We start from the raw sequence: 10,049 nt of genomic DNA on the forward strand, positions 1-10,049 counted from the left end.
TGAAAATTGTATAATAATTGTTTTCGATAGAAAGATCTGTTTCATGAAGGGAGATAAAAATTAACTGTTGCGAACCAAGCAAACTTTAAAATTGTTGTTGTGTTGTCGTTGCTTATCCTCATAGATTTGACATTAGCCGCATCAACTCCAAAAAGTTGTTGACAGCCAGAAAATCGATGACAAGAAGGGGATCGGAAATTAAGTCCGCCCTGGACAGTCCGACACTATCAAGTATATTTTAAAATTGTGACAATTTCTAACAATAAGTTTTTTTTATCTCAATTTATTTTATATATTTATTTATTTGTAGAAAACAGAATGCTGGTAAAAATTGTCAGTGTCAGTGAGATTGAGCAGTGAGAGCCTTCTCGATCTTTCTCTTTAAATAATTAATTTAAAAGCTTGCTAATTGTACTTGAAAAGTATTCCTCGAAAACTAGTTGGTGTTCTAGTCAATAATTGTTTCCTAAATTGAATTCAGAAGTTCAAAAATTAAAGTGGAGTACGTTAATGCTTCATTGTAACAACAAGAAAATTTTTCATAAAATTTTATAAATTTTATTTTTTATTTACTGTTCTGCTCCTCAACAAAAGACAAAGATAACTGCCAAGCAATCATGGGGATTGGGGAGTGTAGCTAGCAGGGAGTGCAGCCCCCCAGTCGTTAAAAATAATTTACGTACGTTTTGTTTTATTGTTACGCATAGTTCAATAATATTTGGATTGTTATTCCTTATTTGTGTTAATTATCCTTATTTCTTGTAATTTTAAAATCCAACTTAGAAGACAAAGATTTATAAAAGAAAGCAAATTTATCTTTGAACATCACTATTTGAATGAAACTCCGTAAATTCTTACGTTAATTACACAGAAAGAAAGGAGCAATCTCTAAAAAATTCAACTATAAAGAATAATTTTTATCGAAGTGATTGTCAACGATATTCGTTCACTGAAACGCAACTCTTTATTCCTATTATCATGCCTCCCAGTTAAACGCTCCATCTTATAAAAAGATCCTAACTAACCCTCTACTCAAGTTTTGGGCGGGTTAACTTTTAAGAATGTTTTGACTAAAACGTTCTTGCATATCTCATTTCTGTTTCTTACAATATTATCAACCTCATGATTTTTATCCTACCTCAAGAATAACCTAATGATTTCTTCATAATATTTTTTTTTACTCGAAACAGATTTTTTTTCCCTTCAAAAGTGGAAATTTTTCACTTAAAATCAAGGCCTGACGCTGTGGTCTTACTGACCGAGAGAACGAAATAAATTTATTGCTTGTTCCTTCCTCAAGGAACAGGAAAAGAAAAAAAATTAATTTTTACATGTTGTAGAGTTTTTGAAGACCCTATTGAAAATTGTTGTTTTAATATAGATATTAAGGTATTCTCGGCAATATTTCTTTAAAAAACTAATTATAAAGCATTAAATTTTTTTGTAAGGAATTTTAATCGGGTCCCTGAACAATTGTACCCGTTCCTCCTCTTGGAGTACAATCTAGCGTAAAATTTATGAACAGAATACAATTTTTCTTTTTAAATTTCTATTTAAATTTTGAATGTTACAAAAGCTTGTTGATTGTTTTTCTTCAAAGAGATTATTTATAGATTATTTATAGAGATTATTAATAGCGTTATTTTTCAATAATTTTTACAATTTTGAATTAATTATTTTAAGTGCATATGCTGATTGAACACAGTATGACGCGAAGATTGCAACAAAAGTAAGTTCTGTTTAATAATTGTAAAACGATTAATAAGTTTGATTTTAATTTTAGGCCTTCAATCCCGAATAATATTCAAAATTAATACTTATAACTTTAATGAACTTATACTGATGACCACCAGAAACTGGCTCCTTGAGTGAAAAAGCTGGATCATCGTTTCTGTTATATATTCACTGACAGCAAAATCTCTTTATGTCTCCTCATTGGCTATGTGTGATGATGACATTAGATTTTTTACAGCAAAGCAAGAAATAATCCCTACTAACTGCTTTTATTACGCTCTTCGAAAATGAAAGTTATGACGGCGCTAATTATTATTCATGTGGTGAAACTTAAGATAACTTTTCAACGTTCAGGACATATTATTTTTCGCAATTATAAATTTTGCGTTGGGAAAATAATGCACAATTGAAAATATTTTCGTTCTCAGTTTAATTAATTAAAAACTATAAAATCTTGTTTACCTAACGCGCAGTCATTAGCGAAAAACAAATCGCGACTGACCTTGCTTGAACTCTATTGATACCTCTTTGAGTTGATGCTTAAGAAGGAGAACTTGTATTAATCATTTTCTTCAACCTACTACTGTTGAAGAAAATAATTAATACACATTACGTACACGTTTTTTTCTTCTTTTAACAGGAATGAAAACATTAAAAAATAACTTCAGAACGAACACATTCATTGTCAAGGTTAGATGAAAGGTGTTTTAGAACGGTTAGTTCTAATGTCCTTTTGGAGTAAATATCAGATGGACGACATATTTATTTGTGTTATCCAAGTGTTCACCTTTCGAAACATAGAAATGCGCGTGCGCAGTTAAATTACGTGTAAGTTTTCAGTAATAACTATTATTAATTTTTTGAAAGAAATTTTAAAAACAAATGCGCAATGCAGTTTTTGATCAAAATATTTTTGTCCTAGTAATATGAAAGAAAAAAATTTATAGTATTTTTAATAGTTATTTTTAAGAAAATATGTCGTAGTCTCTTTTATATTGTATAATAATTTCTGGCGAATTTTTTATTCATGAATTGGCTCTATTAATAAATTAGATTTATTTTGTTGATCAGTTCTAGTCTACCTTTTATCCTTGTTTATCTGAGAAAATAAAACCCAGAAATAGTTTAATAAATTGCTGTCAGTAGTTGTAAAATTTTGAGAATGAAACTCGAATAGTAAAATTAAAAATTATATGTTATTACTTTTCTAAAAAATTCGGCAATTATGCTTCCATAAATACATGATTTTTAAATATTTAAAGCTTTTACGTATCTGAAAACTAAATAAAAAAAATAAATAGCCAAGAATTCTTTTTTTTTTCTTTCAAATTTAGAATTTATTCTATACATATCCAGGACTAGAAGGTTGATGATAAATGCACTCTTTCTTTTTGCATTATTAGCATTTATGTTTATTCTTTTCTTCATAGGGTAATATTCGTTTTTTCTTTTTTTCATTTTCAGATTTGTTTCCCTGTTTTAACCCCTTAACGGGCCCTTTATTTCTAGTAAAAGTAAATTAAAGTATTTTTGGAATTGAAATTGTTTTAAGAACAGTAATTGATATAAAAAATGAAAAAACTCATTTAGTTTATAAAAATGCTATTTTTTTGGTGGTAAATATATTTAGCATGACCTATTAGGAACTTACTGACTTTCCTTAAATGCTACAAACTTCAAAAGGAATTACGTATTTTAAAACTTTTATACGTTTTTTAAAAGTGACAAATGGTTACCAATTTTATTCAAACTCACTTCAAGAAAGCTGAAGTTATTGAAAAATGGAAACCTAAATTAAAAGTGGTAAAACGTGGTGGTAAGTATACTTACCACGGCCTTCAAAAGGGTTAATAGTTTTTATAAATTTTGAATGAAATTATTTTTCATTTTAAGACCATTTTGTGAATAAAGTTTGTCTCTATAAATAAGTAATAATTTTGCATTGAATCTTGTTATTTTAAGAATATGAAGAAAAAAAACATTGCATAAATACATTGCGATTCTGATGTTTATAAATTCTTATTTAGATTTATCAGGTGTTTATTTACATTTTGTTTTATTCATAAATTACGCATTTATTTTCTACCTTATTTAATGTTGTATTTACAAATATAAATTACGATTTGTAATTTTCGATTTTTAAAAAAAAGAATAATTAACATAAAATTTATTTTAGAAAAATTTTAAGGGCATTATTTTTTATTTTTAGGTCATTTATAGTGGTTTTTAAAGGCAATTTTTGGGGCATTTTTTAAGAATTTTTATTCAAGTAACATCCTAGCTCTGTCTTAAACACATGTTTATTGATTTTTTAAGAGCTATAATTAAAGTATTATGGACTAAATTAGTTAAAATTACAATTAGCTATAATTAAATTAGCTATAATTATGAATTACAAGGTTACAAACTTGAAGATCAACAGTCAAAAACCCGAAAATGGGTCAGCTGTTCAACGCCGGTTGCAAAATTAAATATTATAACAAGGTTGTCAGTTAAATATTGTAATGGTTTGCGAATGGAAAAAAGAAAAGTTTCTGGAAAATGCACTCAAATTTTTATTTAAAAATAAATTTGTTTCAAAAATATAAGATTTGACATAAGTGCACCATAAACATCTTAAATATAGAAAAAATAAAAAATACTCCTTTATTTTATCATATAATTTTTTAAAAAAAATTACACATTTTGTCATGCTATTTATAATTAGCGTCAATAACTGACTTTCGCCCTGCAACATTAAATAATAAAGAAATAAAAGAACTAAATACTTTCTAATAACAGTATTAACATTTTAATAAACATTGTCTGCTTAGCAAAAATGTTGAATATGTTATTGTCATCTTCGTCTTTCTGTATCACAATATGGCGGAATTTTAGTACATTGAAAAGATGACAAAGACAGTCTTGGAAACAATGAAGGGCGTAATTATATCTTTGTGTACTTATAATTACCATTTTTTCGACAAAATATCAATTAACAGTGCATGAGTTTACAAACTCTTTATTTTATCCAAGGCTTCCATGAATATTTGATCTTCGCGACGTCGTTTAAAAAAAACAAAAGCTTTTGTAAATGGATTTTTTTTCCAAATTTTATTTTTCTTTAAAAAAAATGTCTCAAAGCTTTTCATTACCATATACTTTTAAGAAGACATATTTTAAAAGCCATTTCACATTATGTATTAAGGTGAATAGGCTTCTAAGAACTGTGTAGTTTTAAGACTATAATTGTCTCTTACTATAATATTAAAAATGGCAAAGACTCAGACAGCAACGACTGAAACATAAATTACAATGTTTAATTCATACGCAGCTTACTCGAAGAAGTTATTTTTATAAAAATTGATAGTTTTAATACTTTTTAGTTGTTTTAGTCTTAAAAATATTTACTTAATATTTTAATCAAAAAATTCATCCAATTAAAGGTAATTTTTCTTATTGATACTGGATAATCTGCAATAAGTAATTTTAATATATTTTCAGAAGTTTTGTCAAAAATGAAGTTAAAAGAAGTACAAGTTTGACGAAAAATCACTAGTCTGAGAAAAAAGCATTTAGGACATTAAGAATATCTTAATATGTTGATTGTTGGGAACAGAAAAGGGGTAATAGGTGATTGTTAAAAACAATCACACAATCAAAATGGCTTTGATGCTTTTATTCCGCCATCTTAACAAATGATTCGTGCGTTTCGCAAGTGATTCTTGCACGGTGTTTTCTTTCGACTTTGCTTAAAAATTGATTTGTGATCCCTGATGTACATTCTTTTTTTCTTCATTTTTGACAAAGATCATAATAAATGTTTTATGGCTGATGAAACGCCCAGTGATATGATTGTAATAAACCGCCAACTATTAAAGACAAACTAATATTTATTTAGGGTCCTTTAATCATTGAATCGCCCGTATATCAACTTAAAGACATTTGCATTTATTCCTTTTAAAATATTACTCCTCTCCAGTTTATTTTCCTATTTATATAGATAATACTTTACTATGTTGTTTATATTTAAAATTGAAATTCATAATAATTATATGAATATATCATAATATTACATTGTCATAATATGATTCTCCAGTTCATTTCCAATCAATATCGATAATACTTTACTATGTTGTTTGTAATTAAAATTAAAATTCATAATAATTATGTGAATATATTAGTCATAATAATTATATGAATATATCATAATATTACATTGTAGTTTTTAACAAAAAATAAATAAGAATCAGTTTGCTTAATTTAATTTCTTAAACTTTTTTTTGTAATTAGTCATATAATTTTTAGTTATATAGTTATATATTTTGTATTAGTGAAGTATAACGTTTATTTTGTAAAAATAAATTTAAAAAAAGGGGTTAATTATTAAATGTAGTTTATACTTAAAAATTTTAATAATAATTTTAATTTTAAGTTAATTTGGAAATAACTTTTTGCGGGCTTTAGAATTTAAAACTCCGAAAACTTAGAACTCACCGTAAAATGAATTCTACAAATTTATTGATATCTCACAGCAAATTTAAAGTGAACAGCAAAACACACATTAGTAGTATTCGTGAAAAAAATTTACTCGTCACTATGGTCAAGTACTTAACTGAGACTAAAAAATATTTAGGTTTCCTGGAATGGGGCTAATGTAACAAAAGTACAACTTTTAAATTCATAAAAAATGCTTAAATATAAAACACTAAGTTTTCAAATGAAAAAGTAAAAAACATATATGTATGTAAACTTGGGTATTCCGAAATCTGCTAAATCTTAAATTTCATTTGTAAATAAGCATATTTTCCATTTCAACCTTTCCAATCATTGGGTTAAATTATTATGTGGAATACCGGTTAGATCAAGGTCTTGATACAGATTCCGGTGATCTTATTTGCATTTTAAAATTTACATTTCTGATTATTTCTGTTTATTGATAACTAGTACTTGTGTAAATTTAAATAATTTTTTAAAATAAGCATTGGATTTTCGTTATTGATCTAAAGAAATCAAAACGAAAAGCCGAATCCGGAAGACTTAAAAATATTCTTTTAGGTATGTGGCCATAATTTTAATTTTTTATCGATTTTAGTTATTAAGTTTTTTAAAAAATGAAAGGAAAAAAGAAGAGAAAAAAAACGTTTTTTATGACATACACTAAATGCAAAATGCAAACAAAGTTATTACCAAATCTTGATATAAAGAAATACTTTACATTTATATCAATAGATGGCGATAAAATTCAGCTGTTGTAACTGGTCTTCCGACATCTTAGCCTCTGTTCTATTTATTCTAGAGAAAGTAATTCTTCCAGAATCAAAAGCATCCGTTTGGTTAGAATATAGAAAGACTTCTCCTTTTCCCTAAAAAGTATTTTTTTGAAAAACTCAAAAAAGAAAAAAAAAAAAATTTCGTTATTATTTCTTTTCTTTTTCAAACAAAAAAGCAATTTTTTATTTATAAAATGTTTTTATTCATTTGGGCATAAAATGAAATATCTTTTATATGGTTGATGAATTTAATTTTTATGTATTCAACAGAATAACGCGTGTTCTGCAAGTTTGCGCGTGTGTCTCTTTCTTATAACCCCAGAACCATTTGTGCTAGCGTCCTGAATTTTGGACAGTTAATGAAAGGGGCAATATTAGCTGCCCCTTTTAAAGCTATGCTATAATAGGTAGGTACTGTTTTAATGAAAAGGTGCATTAATATTTTAATGAATTACAATTAAAAGAATTTTCGCCAGTATTTTCTATAAATATTTTGAACAATATATTAAAAGTCAGATAGAGAAATAGTCATGCTTTTAAGTCCTTATTAAGGTCTTATAAGAATTTTATTTGTTCCTAAAATTTTGGCTTTAGTTTGCTGCCTTTGATGAATATATTTCACACACAACTCATAGGGTATGTAATCGGTACCAAATATACTAATGTAGATACAAAGACTGATATTGATATATTTGGCAAGTATTAAAACTCAGCAGTTTTAATACATAGTGGAAATAGTTCTTAGATAGTGTTAAACCCCGAAATTGATTGAGTATCGAAGAAAATTAGATGATAGTGGTAAATTTTGATTATCACGAATTGGCAGCGGCCAATAGCATCACCGATCTGAATACATTTAATCTTTATTCCTACAAAGAACGTGTTTGGAATAATTTAATAACGCTAAGCTACGGGAAACGGCACCAAATAATAAATAAAAAATTGTAATTAATTAGCTTTATTAATTGTTTCGATATAAGTTTAATTGTTTTACAGTGTCGTTCAAAACTAATTTATCGATCATTTTACTTTTTTTATTTACCCCGTCCGAAGAACAAGTGCTTAATTAGTCACTTATAAAAAAATCATGAAATTTTTGTCAAAATTTTTTTTAATGGGAAAATGTTAATTTTGTTTTAATTCAGATATATGATTAATTAATTATTCTTATCTGTAAGTAAATGTTTACAATATATTCATTTGAAACGAAATAAATGGTAGTAAAATGTCTTTTAATACAGTGAAAATTCAATTCTTTTAGTTTTTTTAACGGGGTTCCTGATCTAAGAAATAGGCTACAAGTAACTAATACAAAGGAAATGCGATTCTTCGAAAATGGCATTAATTTTCAAACAAGGAACTAAGCTTAAAAATTTAAATAAAATATATTGATAATAAGAATAATTTCATAATTCTCCAATAAATACCATCCCTTCTGCTGCTCATTTTTCCGAATTGATTTTTTTTTACCACCTTGTATGCCTCGTCTTTTACCAAATACGCCAAGAGGCGTAATTTTGATTTTCTCTTTCTGATGTTTTGAGTATTTAAAACTCATATCCACATGCGTTTCACATCAATAATTATTCATCAGTTTAATAACGTTACTTTGCACCCTGATATGATTTAAATCGGTACTACATTTAGGTTACAGCAATTATGCTCGTAATTATGATAAAACGCACAACAAAATTTTTAGCACTTTCACATTACTTTCAGTTATAAGGACTATGAAACCAAGTTCGCCAACACGTAGATACAATGACAGATTGTAGTTTTCACAGGTCACTAGCTATCGATAGTATACATAGGTACTACATCAAATTAGGTAATATCATGATTGTTAACGATATTTATAATTATCGAATTAGATAATATCGTGATCAATATTGATAACATAACATGTCAAAAGATAGAATTACGCATAACGATAATTACTGAATATGACATTGTGAGTGTTAATAAACTTTTTGTTTTGGTTAACAAAAACATTGACAGATGTAAAAAAAAAAGTATAAATTATTTAAATTGGAAGTGTGTATCGAATTTCGATTGTTGTTATTCGAAGTAACATATCACTGTACTATTTTTTTTGTATCTGTTTATTTCGGTTATATATATATATATATATCATAATCGTTGTTGCGCTGAGTAGCCGACCCAAGATTACTACTTATGTTCAACTACGTAACCTAGTAATTTTGAACTCAATCCAGAAGACTGATCTACTACTGAGGATATTTCACATTAGAACTGTGGTCGGTGCAAGCCGGATGAGGAATTTCATCGAACTCGGTTCACTTTTTTGGAAGGCGAACGCTCTATCCCCTGAGCCATCACGGCCTATTATGTTACTATTAGTTATTGTCTAGAGTTCCATTAAATTAGGCTTAAAATAAATTGTTTTATCGTAATTTAATAATAAGGTGAGCTTGTCCAGTATTTCGTCAAATCGTTAAATTACGATAAAATAGCTAATACTGTGCCTATTTGAAAGCAGTTTTTAACAATAATTAATAAAAAAATTAAGATAATTTAGATAAATAAAAGTATCTGATGTTCAAAGGCATGATAAGTAGCAGTTCATAATAAGATGGCGCCCCTAGCGGCATACGATAACATTTCCGGTCATGGTTTCCTAGGTAATTCTTTATCCTTATGATGTGCCGTACTTCCCCTACAAGTTTGTCGCAACATTTACGGGACACCCTGTATTTATTAGAAGGCAGAGCTAATACTTCTTTGCCGTATTTTATTTACCATAACCAAATATCATGCAAGTATTCTCAAAATCATTGTAGATTAGTTATGTCAAAATTAAAGGGAAAGTAAAAACAATTCTGTTTCATTAAACAAATCCTTATTATTTCTCCTTATTAATAAATATCCCTGAAAATGTCACTTACCTGCCTCAGCCACTAACCTCTTCAATTATGAATAATTCATGCAAAGAATATATTTTCTAATTACAATGAAATTTGTCAATTTTGTCAAGATTGAAGAAAAAGTTGAAACGAACTTATTCGTCCATTTATTTATTAACTTACTTATATATATATATAT

At 27.2% G+C, this 10,049-nt stretch overlaps 1 long non-coding RNA gene across 2 annotated transcripts in view; it reads right to left on the bottom strand.

Moving 5' to 3' along the window:
• Positions 1 to 1,832, bottom strand: part of LOC107443101 (uncharacterized) — a 53,430-nt gene extending 51,598 nt beyond the window's left edge. For both annotated transcript variants that reach the window (XR_011638069.1, XR_011638067.1), the window contains exon 1: positions 1,818 to 1,832. This is a non-coding gene — a long non-coding RNA (uncharacterized lncRNA). The remainder of the gene's footprint in view (positions 1 to 1,817) is intronic.
• Between the last annotated feature and the right edge of the window lie 8,217 nt (positions 1,833 to 10,049).

Source organism: Parasteatoda tepidariorum, chromosome 10, assembly GCF_043381705.1.
Source record: "Parasteatoda tepidariorum isolate YZ-2023 chromosome 10, CAS_Ptep_4.0, whole genome shotgun sequence".
Taxonomy (NCBI): Eukaryota; Metazoa; Arthropoda; class Arachnida; order Araneae; family Theridiidae; genus Parasteatoda; species Parasteatoda tepidariorum.